We start from the raw sequence: 18,040 nt of genomic DNA, 5'->3' as shown, positions 1-18,040 counted from the left end.
AATGTTTACCAAGACGGCATTTATTTGGAAATTATGCGAATTTATTGACAGAGCAAGTTGTTTTCCTGCATTCCTCGCAAAATAATGGCTACATTGGAGTTAACCGATTTTAACAGTTTTAAATGCCATCGTTCGTTTGAGGACCTCTAATTTCGAAAACGATGGGACCTCATACTTGAACAAAACGCAACAATTAACTAGTTTTGTCAGAGTAACGTACCAGTCTTAGCTACTTTTAAATTTCTCGCTGCGGAGGAAGCGCCGTACGCTGGCTGCTGGTAATTTTTGATCAATCTTTCCTGTCGGGAGGAAACGGCACCGCATGCGTATCATTCCTGCTACATGTAAGCATAGGACTTGTTAGACGATTTCCCTCTCGCTTTCATTCCATTCAATTTAGGTACATGGTCGTATTTTCGGCATCAAAAGTTTTTGTCCTGCGTAGCAGTACAGTCAGAATTGCATTGTAAAGGTCAGTAATTGGAGTGTTTTTTGTCGGAATTCTAACATTCCTCGGTATGCCGACAATAACCTGACTACCCTAGGCATGGACAAAACTTCTCTTGAATGTTTTTCGGTGCCATGTGCTCGCGGCCATGCGATGCCTACGATGTGGCTTGATATAGCCACATGATTTCCATTGCGAGCATGAATTTGACCGATTTTTTCGTCTCTTCACAGCCCGAATGTGTGTCACGCAGTGCGCGGCTGGTTTGGAGAGTTGTCTACCTTTTTCGCAGTGACGAACTTTCCTCCAACTTTTTAAGTTTTTCAACCGTTAATCCATGACTGGATAAGTACACAGCGAGCAGGCCGTATGAGAGATTAGGTGAAAAGCAGCACCTCATAGAAGGAATATGATCGTAAAGATGCTGACTGGATCAGCTGCGGAATATCGTCAGTTATGCTGGAGGAAGAGAGAGATGATTGTCGGCGTGAGTGGGGTGAACTGAGGGGGTTAGAGGGGATGTATGATCATTTTCATTCATCCATTCATTCCGGTTTCGGTCAACGGCAAAGCGAACGGCGGCTACTTACTACCATGACGCCGGACCGCCACACGATAGAAAACCTGATTTCGTTTTCATTTCTTGTAACAACACACGTCATGTCAGCGGTGGCCGATGGCAGCATCCAGCAGTTTTCCCTTTCACGTGGGGCCGTTTTTCGTAATGGAAATAAAGCTTGGCTATCTAACTCTTGGTAGAGAGATTTTTTTTTGTTGCTGTCATTTTTTTCACTTTCGATTGGTCGTTTCATCTTGCTTAGTTGTTCGGCTGATGCATTGGCGGTTTCGAATCTTTTTGGGATAATTTTGCTTTGTTTGAATTTAAACGGTTAGTAACGAAAATAGCTGAACATATTTGAGGCTGGCCATATAAATCCACAAAACAAAATATTGCTACAATTTTGAATAAAATACCATTTTAAACTACTGGCTACTATTCAATTTTCGATCAACCTCATGCTTTTGTCTCAACCGTCATAATGCAGTCAGGTATGATTAATTTTTTATAACTGTAGTCTTTATAATAGACGGAGAGGGCGGTAGAAGAAAGTGATGAAACAAAGGTGTTGATAGTGTCTTCAAGGCGAAACAAAACGTAAGCGAAAAGAGCGGAAAATTAGTTGTGGAAGAACCGGAAAGACTGCAGAATAAAATAAAAATTGAAGTTCTCGAAAAAGGTGCTCGTTGTGCAGTAATCACTTCAAAGTAACACTTTTGTAACTATGAACTAAGAAATGTATCAAAAGGAGTATCTTTAGATTAAAAAGGATACCTTTTTTAACCCAACTTGACAAGCAGTCACTCTTCAAATTTGATCAAACAGTGGTACATGGACAATGGCGTCACCGTAGCTGAAATAATCGTGAATGATGCTTTAATTCGTAACACTAAACATAACATTTCTTTCTAACCAACATGCCCAAGTAAAAATTTTAAGTTTTATTACGTTCCACTAGTGGTTTTCATGACTAATTTCATAAGACCCGTAATAAAACTATGGTCTCCACCAGAACTTTCTGATGACCGCTATAAAACTGACTTCCGATCAAGTGGTCCACTCTTCAGAAGGGTTTCATAATCTCTATAAGAATCAGGCCATAAGCTGAAGCAGTCTTATCACGCACTGCTGAAAGCAGCAAAAAAAAAACGATTATGCTTTTCGCTGCTTGACAACTACCGCCATAACTTAATGTAGCTTTTCGGCTGCAAAGCTATAAAGCATACCGCTTACTACGGTGAAAAGCTAAAGCAGTTCGCCAACCTTGTGCACTTGAAAATACATCTGTGAGCAGAAAAGTTAAAGTTTTACTATTAGATCATACTGATCGATTTGGTTTATAGCGACCATAATAAAATATCACACAGAATATTTAATAAATGTTGCGCAATTTCGTTGGTTTGCAGCGTTTGTTGCGTTTTGCGTTTTTGGTTAAATTTTCTCGTGCATATTGATATGATAGGTGGATAAAATCAACGCGCCATTGCAATTTGGCAATTTTCATAAAGTGGTCATTTTAACGCAATAAATATATTCAGTTAGTCAATCTCAATTTCTAGCAAAATCATTTTAGTTGCTTCCTGTGATAGGAAAACCAAAATGATACTTTCTTTCTGCAAAACACTTTGCTTTGATGATTTTTTGTTTGCGAGCTAAAACAGAGGCACCATATGGCAATATGGTCTCGCATAAAAAAAATATTTTCGGTGTTGAACTCTAATAATAGTTCCAATAAATATGATCGGTCGTGGTGTTATAAAACGGTAACAGCTCTATGAAACTAAAAATTTATTACAGTTTGATATTTTTGACGTAGGACTACGTCTTACGGCAAGTTTTGACATAAGGTGTCATTCCAAAAAATCTAAAAATGCGAGCGTCACGAAAAATGAAAGGTTTTGAGCGCTAATAGCTCAGCGGTTTTCCGATCGATTTTCAATATTCTTACACCAATCGATAGGAAAATCTTCTAAGAATTGACCCAAATGAAGAAAGGTATGGATTCTTGATGTTGAACTATTGAAAAATTGAAAATAATGAACCTATGTTTTACCAGAATTCTCGCTTCGTGATTGGTTGGAAGATTCATTACGATTATCTAAACCTATACCAATTTGATATCTGTGCTTGGGAAGTAAGCCAAAACAAGTGACAGTTTCCTCATTTCAACAAGATTTCTTAACACCTAGACTATTTTGATGTCCTTGCTTGGGAAGTATGCCAGAGAGAGTAATAAAGCCCCTCGTGTCAACAGATTTCTTACGAACGCGATTAAACCTAATCCAATTTGATGTCTGTGTTAGGGAAGTGCGCCAGAAAAAATGACACAAGTTCGTTGTCCCAACAGATCGCAAATTCTTTACTGCGAGACGATTAAACCTCGGCGAACTTGATAACTGTGTTGGAAAAATGTGCTACAGCTGTAATGTTCGGTTATGATACGACTCTGTATGAATGCGCATGCTTGCCGTTTCATTAGAAGTGTAGTGGAAAGATGTGCTGTTGATAAAATAGGATTGAATTGCTAAAATCCCTTCAACGTGGGAAACCATGGATAATAAAAACAATCTTTAATTTCAGTAAGGTAGCAGGCAAGCAATAGTTTGTGTTCTTGATTTTGTTAAATTGTTTTCAAATGCACAATCTTTTGAGAATTGAGCGTATGCAATGTTACTACTTTGATAAATGTTACATACAACGCATGTAGCATGTATATATGTTGCATATAGCATGTATACATGAAGAATCGAATGATTACAAGCATGAATACATGCCACTATCACTACAAAGAGACTTACGAAGTCCTGCGTCACCTATATATGCGGTCGTGGCTTGTACACAACCCCTCTGATTTTTTAAAACGATGATTCTACAATTAATGAAGGGACGGTAAGAGAAAGTAAGGGAATCATCGTTTCAAAAAAATATTAATATATGCCTGGCCGCATTTCAATGTCATGACTAAAATCACGAGTTTGGTCAATATAGTTTGATAGGCAACCGTAATAAGATAAATTTCGATTGGTGCGCCATTGATTGTATTGCTACGCCACACGTATGGTAAGTTTGTAAGAGATGTGATACAGCCAACTTGGTAATATAACCAACCACAATAAGTTTGCTTTATTAACAATTTTATTATGGTTTTATAGCTATCTACAAGTGTGTTTTGACTGGTATTCTCTTTGTATTGCATAATACCATAATGAAACTAGAGGTAATGATTAATACCACAATAAAACCTTTATAAAATTGAAGTAAAACCAAGTGGCTTTGAAATGTTACTTGGGATGGATTCGTGACTGGCCGCACTGTGACGACGAACCTACTGGACTTTACTACCAATTGCATTACTGAAATGGAGCGCAAGGTGCAAGTAGAGGTGATACATGCTGATTTAAAAGCTGCCTTCGATCGCATCAATTCGCATATTGCTTAATAAAATATTACGATTAGGTGTTTCGCAACAGTTTGTCACATGGTTACGCTCGTATTTGTGCGACAGAGTTTTTCAAGTGAAACTTGGCTCGAAGGTATCGTCCCCGTTCACGAATCAATCTGGAGTGCCATCAAGCAGTAACTTAGGACCACTTTTATTCATTTTATTCTTTAACGACGCTGCCTCTGCCCTTGAAAGAGGATGCAGTCTGGTTTATACTGACGATTTTAAAATCTACTTGTCAACTCGCCAGTTAGAATTTATTGCAAAAATTGGACGAGATTTTAAAGATCCGTACTGCGTTGAAGCCCTGTTCGTTCCCTTCTCGGCTTCTCGGCCAGCGGTTACATGGCACGGACGTTTATCGACTGATCGTTGCTAAGCACAAACCGAATAGCTATATGTCTATCAATCTGTGCATTTGCAACAAATACAGTCAACAAAAATATATTCGCTGGATAAATGTGCGAATGAATGATAGAATCAGGCATGCGTCATAACAAAATCTTGATATAAGACCACAGAGTATAAACGGCTTAGTGGTGTAATTGGTTAAACAACACGCTCAACTACAGTTTGGGAGCTGTGAGTTCGACTCTCACCTTCGATAAGTCTATATTTTTGGCCTAATATCAAGAATTTTCAGTTTGCCTAAATCTACATTTCTCGCATTAAGCATTTATTCTTCCCCAACAGAAAAATAAAGCCGACTGCTATACGTCGTTAGAAAAAAGAAAGTAGTTCAAACACGAATCGCTGATTTCTGGAATTTCAAAAGCAGTTTTTATACTCAAAACAAAAGATATGTTCACGAAAATTTTTCAGTGTGTTCTTTGCTTCTGTCACAACACAATGATAAATTTTCATGAACATATCCGTTGTTTTGAGCATAAAAACTTCTTTTGAAATTCCAGAAATCAGCGATTCGTGTTTGAACCTTAATGAACTACGCTATAAAAAGCTAGAACATACAACATTGTTGGAAATAGTTTGCCCTCCTGTTGAAATCAAACGATTCGTAGACCTCGTTGAACCGCATTGCTATGAATTGAATTGGGTCATAGAGTCCGTAGTTTACATTGCATCCTAGCAGGTGTATAAAATTCTTATTTCCAAGGGCATTTAAGGGTGTTCTAGTCAATCCGACTAGTGTTCAAAATCCGATGGTTGAAATGTAAATCCAATTTTCATCAGATGACATCAAATACGTTTGAAGACTACAATGACACAACGAGACACCCGTTTGCAATGGCCAAAGATGGTGGCAAATCTAACACGGTATGAAATAAATTCTCATATATGCGAGTCTTAGTATTGATGCTTTACTTGGTCGAAAAAGTGTTGGTTTAAGGGGGCATAGTACTTTTTCAATTCTAAAAAATCGAATTTTTTTTATTGCTTATATCAAAAGATTAACATTTTTAGCATACGTGTTTGAAGCCGTTTGGATGAATTCCAAAAATTGACAAAGTTACAGCTATTTGTACTGCGCATGTCTGGAGCGATTACACAGCGAATAAAAACTTCAACGCCGTTTTTCTCGAAACCAGGTTTTAAAAGTCGGTACCATAAATATCTCAAGAACGGCTCATGCAATTCTCATGATTCTTTTTTTGTTTCAAAGCCAATAAAATTATCTAATGTTTGACCCATCCTTTTGATATTGTAATTTTTGTATTTTTTAGAATTGTTTAAAGTCAATTTTTTCGACTAAAACCCTTATTTTTATGTTTGAATATCCGCCATTTTGTTATGCGATCGAATTTCAAAAAAAAGGATGGGTCAAACACGAGATAATTTAATATACTTTCATGTCGTGTTGGAATTTTTCATTTTGGATAAGCCCCCGAGCGCCAATCCATGGTACCGCAATTCATGTTTTTTCGAATGATCATGTTCAAGGAGCCGTAGGGGAGGGGGGAAGAAGTTCCCATGTGTAAACAAAATTGTAAATATGAGTACAAAATACAATGTTTAATATGCAAAAAACCCGAATCGATTCGCCTTTCGCGTTATCAAGAAAAAAAATATTTGAAATAAGGCCAAAAATATGGCGTAAAAAGTACTACATATGTCCCCTTAATATGTACGATTCAAATTGTAGTAACTGTTCATGTGTATAAACAACTATGTATTAGAGACCACTATGCTTGCGTATATGCGATGAACATGTCGCATAGGTGCATTTCACAGCATGACAATGATCCCATACATGCTTCACGACTCATAAAATTATGGTTCTCGAAAAAAAAGGAAAAGAACCGAAACCAGTGTTCCAAATACAAATTCCCGCTTAATCAGCCAAACGTCACAATGGTACGACAGGCCGGACAAATTCTGAGAGTCCTTTTGTGGTATATAATATGACTTTTTCGTTTGAATATGACCTCGTACATCATAGTTGCAATCGAAACAAACAACCGAATTTTTTTACTGAGTGAAATGTACCGTAGAACTTTTGTTTTCAAACCTCAAACTCATCTTTTTTGTGTACTCTTGACTTGAATAGACTGAAGATTGAAGATAAGTAATTTTCAATGCAATGCGTTCAGGGAAAGTGTTGATTTGTTTTTTTTCTCATCATGATCGCTGTCAACAACAGTATCACCACCTATTAAACCACAATTTTGCATGGCCCCAATAATTTGAAGAATGTGCCAAATATAGCCAATCAATTTCATCAATTCATCTAGTGGTTGACCGAATGTACTGAGCTCGCTCGATACTGTGACATGACAGCCACAGTGAAAATTAATGATCGAATACTTCTTTTTCTGTAAGCTAATCTGTCCACCATAAATCCTCCGTTATTCGACGGAGACGTCTTCTGGGGGTCAAAAGGCTGCGTGCGTACCAGGCAGACAGGCATTTGATTTTCTGATGACCCACATTCAAGGCGACGAGTGAACTTTTCCACAGACGATTGACATCAATGAAGCCGACATAAACCCAGATTTAAGTTCGTTTAGTAGAAGAGAGTGTCCTCCCTGCACTGTGCGCTCGCACTTCACGAGAGAAATATTATCTTAAACGAGTTCAACAAGTCGGCCGACCGAATCAGGGCTCTTCGTAATATGGTCACACGAATTGCGGGTCCGCTCAGTATCGAGTTAAATGAGCTGCAATTGAGAATTACCCCACACCGAAATTGCAGTCTGCGATGACGTTTGCATTTGTTACAGTTTGAATTGGTGCAGTAAAGTTTTCAATGCTGGTTGGTTTCGAGATACTTTCCACTACAGTAGTTTCGATTTGTAATAATCAAAGTTTCCAATTTCATGCTAACTGAGTCACGCATAGAGAAAGACAGAGCTAGGCGACATAGAAACAGTTCCCATGTTCTCAAAACCTGCACTAGCATGCACTATTGCTTGAAAGAAGATCTGACATCAATCTAGATAAATTAGTGTCAAGAGCCGTTCGTTGCGCTGTTTCTATCTAGTGACCAATACTATGTATGCAAGTATGCACAAGAACGACTGCGACAGTAAGCTAGAGTGCACCGATGCAGTGATCTTTTGTTGACCAGATGCATCGCGGAAGTTTGCCACGTTTGAACTCAATTAGGAGGGAGGTCAAGTGGCAGCTTATCATTTCACTTTCACTGGGGAGAAAGTGTACGGTGCACTCATGGCCGTTGTTTTTATTTTTAATGTAACCAACTAGGAAAATGTTTTTCATTATGGTCCCGCTAGTGCCAATTGTCTGCTGCATTCGTTACATCAATTGTCTCAATTAGAACGTAAGGTGGCCGTTGTTGTAAAGTAAGTTAGACATATTAGTTGAGGTCAAGGTGTATGAGACGCCAGATACGCAAATAATGGAGTGTGACAGTCATTAAGAAAAATGAAAAATATCTCTCTAGCGAAAATCGTTTCGATTTGATTGCGTCAATTTGCAATTGCGGGTTGCAAATTCTAAGAGTGGCAGGCTTCACGATTGGCGACCGACGTTTGTTTTGTTAACGTCAGAATGGTTCAAAGCGGTTCAAACACGATCACAAAAAATATCGGTAATATAATTTCAGGTGAAACTAAAACTTGCTATTACGTTAGCCGTAATTTCGAATAAATCATGCACGTTTAGCTTAATTTATCACAGCCGCAAGTCTCCAGAAAAATGCCCATATAAAATACTTATGGGGCCGAACTACAATTTTTCAACTGAAGTTATATTATGTCCGCAACATTTGAAATTATTGTTATCTTTAACATCATTTATAAATCCTAGAAATTATTAACCGTTAACCGTACATCGCACATATGTCTACTTATATCAAAATTGAATTAGTTTTAGTTTTAGTTAGCACAATGTAACATTGTTGCCATACTTTTGAGGATGAGTTTTAACTCATCTTCATAGTCCTAAGTTTTCAATCTCCTTTTCGCACGAGCCTCGTGAATTTTCTTGATCCCTACAATAAATTCTTCGTCATAGAACTCGTAGGAAGTGCTTGGTAACTTGGTCATGTACGTGCAATACACAATTGGTTTAGAAGCGATATTTTTATTTTCAAATAAGGGGCCATCCAGATACCACGTTGACAGAAAAATACCAAATTTCAACCCCCCCGTCCCCCACCGTGGACAAGCGTGGACATTGACTCAACTCCTGCCTCCCTCCCTCACGGTGTTCAAAATACCGTTATTAAAAAATAAAATAGGTAATTTAAACGGAAAATGCCAGTTGGTTTGTATTGCTATCCTACACCCCTGAACCAATTTTTAAAAAAATCGATCGACGAATTTTTGAGTTACGCCCTTTTGAAGTTTTAAAGGCAGATTGCTCATATAAAGTAAATAAAAATCTTGAATTGCACTTCTAAAGTGATCGTAAATCACAGCCGGTATTGATTTTTTATGCAACATATGCCCATTGCCCACCATTTTAGAAGTTTTGCGCTGTATTGGGACTAACCGGAAATGTTCCGGATTAAGTTATCGCTGTGGAAAAGAGCTAGTATCGAACATGAACAAATACTTATCATGCGACACCTCAAATTACGCCAGAATTTAAAAACTGGATCACTGACAGTCAGATCAAATACCTAGCACCACGTTGGTTATATCTGGACATGTTCCGGGGACTTCCGGGAACACCCAGACAAGTGGTCAATTTCGTCCATGAACAAAAACCTATCGTGCGATGCCTTAAATAACACTAGAATTCAATAACTAGATCAATGGAAGCCAAATCTGCTATCTAGGGTTAGATTTGGTCATATCTGGACATATTTGGGGAACCCCGGGAGCCCCTAGTTCATAAGCAAATGATTTCATGCTGATTATATTTGAACCATTTTTAATTTGCACGTCGTACAAATTAGCAGGGCTCAAATTAAAAAGTGTTTAGTTTAAAAACGGTCAAACTAACGGGGGTCCACGGTATAATACTTCTAAATATGAAAATTGAATTCCATATCAAGTGCAATACAATCACCGAAATCGATTTGTGCTGCGCGATAGCGAAGAGCTACTACTGCAAATTACGTTATTTACAAAATAAATCTCTCGAACCTAATGTACATTTCTAAAGAGTGTCGCACATCAAATTGCATCACGGAAAAAACGCTGTTGAAAATTACCCATTGGGTATTTTCTCTTGAAAAGTTGGGTAAAAGTAGTTTAGAGTGTATTGTTTACACAGCATTTTTACCAGATCTACCTCAAGGAGTGTCTACAGAAGCGTCTGCCTCCTCTATTGTAGCAACACGAGGGCCCCACGATCTTCTGACCGGATCTAGCTTCGTACCACTATTCAAAGGATGTCCTAGAGTGGTACGAAGCCAACGGGGTTACTCTCGTACCCAAGGACATGAACCCCCCTAACGCACCGGAACTAAGGCCCATCGAAAAATACTAGGCTATTATAAAGCAAACATTACGGAAGCATCTCAAAAGGTCAAATCTGAGGAAGACGTGAAGAAAAAGTGGGTTTCTGTACAGAAGAAGCTGCAATTAGATGTTGTACAGAACCTTATGAGTGGACTTAAGCGGGAGGTACGAGCATACGGTTATGGTATTGAAGTTGAATTGAATAAATATATTTTATTGTCTGAAAGTTTGAAAAGGATCGGTCAACTGGGTAATTTTCTATAGCGTTTTTCTGTGTAATAATTTGATGTGGGATACCCTATACTTTTTAGGAATTTGTAACTTTTCGAATAAAGGTTTCACAAACGTAGAAGCTTCACTATTTATCGCCAGTGAAGCTCAGACAAATAATTGCTAAATTTGTGTGCAATGAAATGAGTCTATTAATGGTAAACAAGCTCCAAGGTAAATGAATGATTTCCTTATGATTTGAATCACTTTGTTTACGTATTTCCCAGAAATCAAAGTCGAAGTGGTTGTTTACAAAAGCAGTTACACACTAATCAAGAAATATTTCAGAAATAATGCAGTGTCATCGCGGTCTAAAGGAATTGAGAAATGTGATTACACGTGATTGATTGATTCATGGGTTTTGATAGGATGCACCAGATTCTCAGCGGTGAATTTCCTGAAACCTATTTATTCTTTCACTATAGAGAAAGCAGGTAATGTAAACAATTGTTGTTAAAGTATTGTAAAAGCATGACTCAACTGCAAGCCTCAAACCCTGATCATTTTCTAGACATACGTATACGTATATGGACTAAACACATAGCTTCTTTCAATGTTGTCGAAAAAGAATTTGTCAGCGACACTCAGAAAGATCTCCGCTGTTGGTTATCAACCAGTTGTTTGATTTGAAATTCTAATAGGTATATCTGCAAAAATAGTCGAATTCGATTCGCGAAATGATTTGAAACTATTATATTATAACTAGGAAATCATTCTTTAGAGGTCGATGCAAAACTGCGCACTTCAGTGATAAACGTCAAGTACGTTCGGTTCAAGGTTTTAAACCCATAAACCCATACCCATCATGCTTCAAATCCTAATCAATTGAGGGTTTGTATGTTGCTTCACATAATATATAACAGTGTTCCTGCGAAAAGAAATATATTAGCAAACACTATTGACAAATTGATTTCTGAGTGTCTGACACAGTGCACTGCAGTGCTTGTAGAGCATAGAAGCGGATCTTTAAAGTTTAGCAAACTATACGAGTAATAAGTAAATAGTCAGTTTATCAGTATTATATCATTTTTACTTCCTATTTTATTGTAGCATTCATTTCTACTTCACGTTAGTGTCATACCAAGTAGTAAAAGTCAACCTGACAGCAAAACAATCGATAACCCACGTTGACCTTTAAAATGAAAATTAAAATACGCATCTGCGAAACAAGAAACGGCTCTCGAGAGTCCACTATCAGCAAAATGATGTAATATAGCAGCGACAGTTACAAACGGTGCGCTGACGTTGAAACTAGATTTTGCGTTGTTTTCTTGCTCGGTGATGCTTCATTTTCTAACTTTTATCCACACTCGTCTAATGTTCACTTCTAGCAATCTTACCTTGATGCGTAACGCAAGTCTTTGCCAACTACATCGAAGAACTGGGAGGAGTTGTGACGCAAGTCAGGTGAAATGGTGATAACATGCGCTAGTATTTATCTTGGGAATCGCTGTACGAACTCCAGCAAATCTTAACACGTCGAATCACCTTGCGGATTCACGAGTGGCTTGACGATGGCATTCCGATGCAGGGCGTCTAGCCGTCCAGGTGGGATGGCTGGAATTTAATTAAGAGAGATTTAATTGTGGTACATCAGCGGTTACGACGGTACGATAGCACGTAATCGCCATCCTCTCCGACTAATAGATGCAACACGTAGCTGAAACGCATCACGCAAGTGGTTTGTTAGGATGAATATTCTGCACTAGAGACAACGCACAGTCGATTCGACCCACCAGGAATTCCCACACGTCGCTTGTACGACGGCCCGGGCTCCGATTGCATGTGGCCGATAGTCACCGGTGTGCAAAACGACATTCCAGTCTCACGCTGATTCTATTGAATCAATAAAAAAAATCGATGAGAATTTCTAATGGTCACGAGATGTCTTTGAAAACCTGATCCTTAATGAGGAGATTAATAATAGAGATTATTGTTTGATTTTTATTGGACGGAATTAGAAATTCGTCCTCAAGCGTTCGAGCAAGCAGCGTGAACATACCAATCAATCCATAATTTTTGTATTGCGCAGTTTAACAGTCGTTTGCCAATAATTGTTAGCTTAAGCCCAGAGATATCATCATTACACATTCCTCATTCTTTCCACTCTCAAATACCGAGTAAACGGGTGACAGGTAAGAATGCAAGTATATAAAAAACTTTAATTTTACTACTTTACTACAAAGTAAAGCAGACTTTGACTGATTGAGCCAATATTGACATATTACCACCAACTTTAATGAGTCGTCATATGAAACGTTGATTTTAAGGAGACTGAAAAATAATTAAAAAATCGATATTTATTTTAAATATAACGACGTTTCGAAGAACTATGCCTTCATCATCGGAGCAAAACGTTGATAAATGTTTTCTTAGTCTTAGTTCTTAGTTTTCTTATATTGGAATAATCGATCTGGTTGTGATGTGCGTAGACGGTTATAGTTATAGAGGGTTAAACAAAATTAACATTTTCATGTTTAAACAGTTGACTAAGAAAACATTTATCAACGTTTTGCTCCGATGATGAAGGCATAGTTCTTCGAAACGTCAGCTGAACGTAAAATAAAGTTTTCGTAAGAAACTCGAGACCGAAAAGCTACATCTTTTAATATTTTAAATATATTTAATATATAATATATTTTATTTATAATCGTGTAGGAAAATCATGTTTTTAAGGTTTAATAAACAAACAAAAAACGATTTTTTAAAAACTTTTCGTCGTTTTAGTGTACTATAGTACTATAACAAAGGTTTAGAGATTGGTCCTAACACGCGAAACGGATTCAAGGCCCTAAATCTCGTATGCAAATCGATAGAGTTCGACGAACTGAGCAATGTATGTGTATGTATGTGTGTGCATTTTATTTTTAGAGGAAAGGCTGGATAATGCGCAACACAGACCCTATAGTGGTCCTTACGCTCTTATCCAGCAACTCCTATTCCCCCACCTCGTGGTACTCCGGCTAGTACGAACAACCTTAGCGGAGATTGTTGTCTTGGCATCATAAGATGGTAATCCCATCACGTGACACGGTAGCGTGGTGGTAGTAAGACAACCTATTTTAACCAATGTTGTAAATCGAGCGAGAAGTCAACGATGCCTACTCTACCGCGAGAGAGCATCAGAAGCATAGCATTCAACACTTGCACTGGTTACGTAAGCGTAAGACAAACAGCTACCGTTAGTAGGTATGTGCGTACATTCTGCTACCTACGCACTCGTGAAAGCACAGCCTTATGTCGTCTTCCTGTATAGCTAACTCGCGAGTTAAATAACTCGTGAGCAATTTGCTGCCCGTGAGAGCTAGTGGCGCACTTGAATACAGATTTTGCATTACTTTTTCTTTTCTTTTTCATTTTCGCTCTCGATTCTATTCACGGGCGGGAGGGTGAGCCCCCGTGAGTAATGTGTATCAATGCAATGACCAAGGAGAGTGACATCCCTAGTTGTTAGCTAAATACACACTCGCAAAAATTCGTCGCAGTGCATGAATAAACAAGAGCGAGAGTCCGAAAGGTATGCTCATGGCGACGTGTTCGTTAGAATGAGTACACGTGTGTGAGAAAATTAAGCTACATGAGTGTGGGCTTGGCAACACTGATCTAAACATAAATTTCTACGAGAAATCAAGAAAATTCGACTCGGAATATTCGACATGAACAAAGGCGAATAAGAACACGGTACGTGGAACTGCAGATCGTTAAATTTCGTGACTGACGACAGGGTACTACTTGATCAGTTTGAACCCCGAAAATGCGGCATTGTAACACTGCATCATGCAGATCTGTTGCAAAAGCGAAAAAGAGTGGAGGATTCGTGGTGGCAAGGTCCAATTTTACCGGAGCATTGAACCACCAAGCTGGGAAAGAGCTTCGTAGTGATGGACAAAATCCAGGATCGCGTAATGGACTGGAAGGCGGTCAACGAGAGGATGTGTATGTTGAGCATGAAAGGCCGTTTCTTTAACTACACTATCATAAATGTGTTGACCACGATTCTGAGGTGGAAAACGCGCCAGAAGGATGACAAAGATCGAGAAGTGCTAGAACCACTGTTTCGGGCTAATGAGACGCACAACTTCTATGAGAAGGTGAACCCATCTCGTAAAGGATACACACCGAAGCATGATGTGCGTAGGGATGAGGAGGATAACTTGGTCACAAACGAGTGCAAGGTGGTCGACAGCTGGAAGCAGTTCTTCGATGAGCATCTCAACGGCGATATAATAGAAGGAGACGGAACGGAAGTTAACCTAGGAATGCCTACAAACGATAAGAGCGTGCCGGTTCCCGCTCTCGAAGAGATTCGGCGAGAAATCGGTCAGCTGAAAAATAATAGAGTCGCCGGCAAGAACCGACTCCCGGCGGAACTCTATAAAGGCCAAAAACCACTAGCAAAGGCTCTTCACTGGATAATTTCAAAGATTAGCTTACCTGACAGACTTATCTGACAAATCGGCTACTCTCACTTAAATTAGGTTCAACTGAATCGTACTGGTTTTGCAATCAGTCTGGACTGAAGTTTTTAAAGCGTCTGAGTAGAATATGAAACCTGAAATTAAAGAATAAGAATAAATTAAAGAATAAGTTTCCTTCTTTTCTTAAATTTCAGGAATCAGTCTGAAGTTCCGCAGGAAAACAATCTGGGACCATTACTATTCATCATATATTTCAATCAGGGCTGTCCTGGACTCAGTGTACCTATTTTGATTATTTAACTGTAACACCCCAACCAAGCAAAACTCGAAAATGTTATGTAGTGTGTTACACTCAAGTACTTTTTTTACACGGTTTGTTTTTTCGAATATTAAGAACGGGGCAACTTAGGGGCCATTCATTTATTTCTGAATACATTTGAGAGAGGCCCGACATTCGTCACGTATTTTGTAAATGGTCCCTAAGTTGCACCGTTCTTGAGTAATCGAAAAAAACAAACCGTGTAAAAAAAGACTTGAGTGTATGTTAATTATTATCCACAAGATTGCTAAACTAAGTATTGCTCTATCTTAAGTATTTACGGCGGACTCCCAGTTCACAATGGGTGGTGCGCAGAGAGTGCTCCTGGGGCCCAGTATGAACTGGGAGTCCGCCGTAAATACTTAAGATAGAGCAATACTTAGTTCAGCAAACTTATGGATAATAATTGACTCTATGAATGCTCCATACATAATATTTTCGAATTTTGCTTGGTTGCGGTGGTATAGCCAAATAAGCAAAATAGGTGCACTGAGTGCAGGACAGCCCTGATTTTAATGACGTTTGCTCTGTAACCCCGTAGGGGTGCAAACCACTATACACTGCTGATTTAAAGATATTCCTCTCTATACCAGCTGTTGCGGATTGTAAGCTATTGTAAGGTTTTATCAGCCAATTTACAAAATGGGGTCGCTTAAACAACTCAGGACTTCCAAATGCTTGGCCATTACCTTCACACGAAGCAAAAAAACCCATTGTGTACTATTATTAAATCTACGACTCTTGTCCGCGGGTCAAAGTAGTTTAAGACCTATGAGTTGAGTTTGATACTAGAATGACCTTCAACAACCATTACTCCGACATTATTTTAACAGTGAATCGTAACCTGGGTTTTATCTGGCGAGGAGCCCACATTGTTTGCGAGCTCTTTACTTTTCGCTAGTCCGCTCCATTCTTGAGACGACTTTCGTGGTATGCAGGCCGACCACAAATATTTGGCTAACAATAATTGAAACCGTGTAACGGAGATTCATCAGAAGCGCCTTAAGACATCTCCAGTGGTCGAACGGTCGAAATTCATCACGCTACGAGGACCATTGTAAAATCTTGAAATGGGAGGTCGATGCTCTAGAGCTTCCGACAAATTCACGTGAATGTTATGCCTTGACTGCTCAGATCCCGAGAATTCTTGCGGCCTACTTTTCACCGCACACATTAGGAACAACATGAACCGATTAATGCAACCTGTAGTTTATTTATTATAGCCTCGGAGTACACAAAATGATTGGGGAATGCTAACAAGCGATGCAGGGGAAAAAACTGCTTAGAAAAATTATCTAAGTATTGCCACTAGAGAGAACCTGGCCAAATACCGACGAGTTAGGAACCAGTTGACCACGATCCTGAGAAGGAAAAAGCGCCAAAAGGAGGACAGAGATCGTGAAGAATTAGAACAACTATTCCGAGCTAATGACACGCGCAAGTTTTATGAGAAGGTGAACCAAACTCGGAAGGGCTAAACACCGAAACCTGACATGTGTAGGGACGAGGGAGGGATTTTAATCACAAACGAGCGCGAGGTGGTTGACAGATGGAAGCAGTTCTTCGATGAACACCTCAAAGGCGAAGTCGCAGAAGGAGGCGGAACGGAAATTAACCTAGGAGCGCCCATGGAAGAAAGTAATGTCCTAGCACCTGATCTCCAAGAAGTCAAACGAGAAATCGGGCTGCTGAAGATCAATAAATCCGCTAGGAAGGAACACCAACCGGCAGAGCTTTATAAACATGACGGAACAATGCTAGCAAAGGCTCTACACTGGGTTATTTCGAGGATTTGGGAGGAGGAAAAGCTACCGGACGAATGGATGGAAGGAGTGGTCTGTCCCATCTACAAAAAGGGTGATCAGCTAGACTGCTGCAACTATCGCGGTATTGCACTGGTAAACGCCGCCTACAAGTTACTCTCCAAGATCCTGTTACGCTGGTTGTCACCGATAGCACAAGGTTTCGTAGGGAATTAGAAGGCGGGTTTCATGGGGCTTGCGCAGCTACGGACCAAATTTTTACTATCCGACAGATCTTGCAGAAATGTCGGGAGTATAACGTGCCCACGCATTACATCTTTATTGATTTCAAAGCAGCATACGATACAGTCGATCGAGACAAGCTATGGCAGATAATGCACGAACACTGTTTTCCAGACAAACTAACGCGACTGATCAGAGCTACATTGAATCGAGTGATATGTTTCGTGCGCATCTCGGGGACACTCTCGAGTCCCTTCGAGACGCGACGAGGTTTGAGACAAGGCGACAGTTTATCCTGCATGCTGTTAAATATCGCTCTTGAGGGGGTGATCCGACGAGCGGGCATCGAAACGAGAGGCACGATTTTTACCAAGAGTAGCCAACTTCTAGGCTTTGCAGATGAGTTCGATATCATTGCCAGGAACTTTGCGACGGCGGAGGCAATCTACGCCAGACTGAAAGCGAAGTCTAGGAGAATTGGGCTAAAACTAAATGCGTCGAAGACCAAATACATGAAAGGAAGAGGCTCAAAGGAAACAAACGCGCGTCTCCTACGGACGGTAACCGTTGACGGCTACGAACTAGAAATGGTAGAGGAGTTCGTGTATTTGGAATCGCTGGTGACCGTGGAAAACAACACTAGTAAGGAGATCCAGCGGCGCATCCAAGCGGGAAATCGGACCTACTTTGTCCTTCGTAAAAGACTACGATCAGGAAGCATACGCCGCCGCACGAAGCTAACAATGCACAAAACCCTTATTAGACCGG

General features: G+C 39.5%; 1 protein-coding gene across 2 annotated transcripts in view; it reads right to left on the bottom strand.

Moving 5' to 3' along the window:
• LOC128744391 (ecdysone 20-monooxygenase) overlaps window positions 1-18,040 on the bottom strand; it is a 70,874-nt gene that overhangs the window by 21,443 nt on the left and 31,391 nt on the right. Inside the window, exons 2-3 of one of the 2 annotated variants that reach the window (XM_053841372.1) lie at window positions 14,985-15,102; window positions 11,891-12,107 (exon numbers count right to left, since the gene is read on the bottom strand). The exons of the other annotated variant lie outside the window; for it this stretch is intronic. The gene's annotated coding sequence lies outside the window, so the exon portion shown is untranslated. The remainder of the gene's footprint in view (window positions 1-11,890; window positions 12,108-14,984; window positions 15,103-18,040) is intronic. 2 annotated transcript variants of the gene reach the window in all.

This window comes from Sabethes cyaneus, chromosome 3 (assembly GCF_943734655.1).
Source record: "Sabethes cyaneus chromosome 3, idSabCyanKW18_F2, whole genome shotgun sequence".
NCBI lineage: Eukaryota > Metazoa > Arthropoda > Insecta > Diptera > Culicidae > Sabethes > Sabethes cyaneus.
Note: the sequence above shows the minus strand (reverse complement) of the source record. Positions and strands in the feature narration are given on the sequence as shown.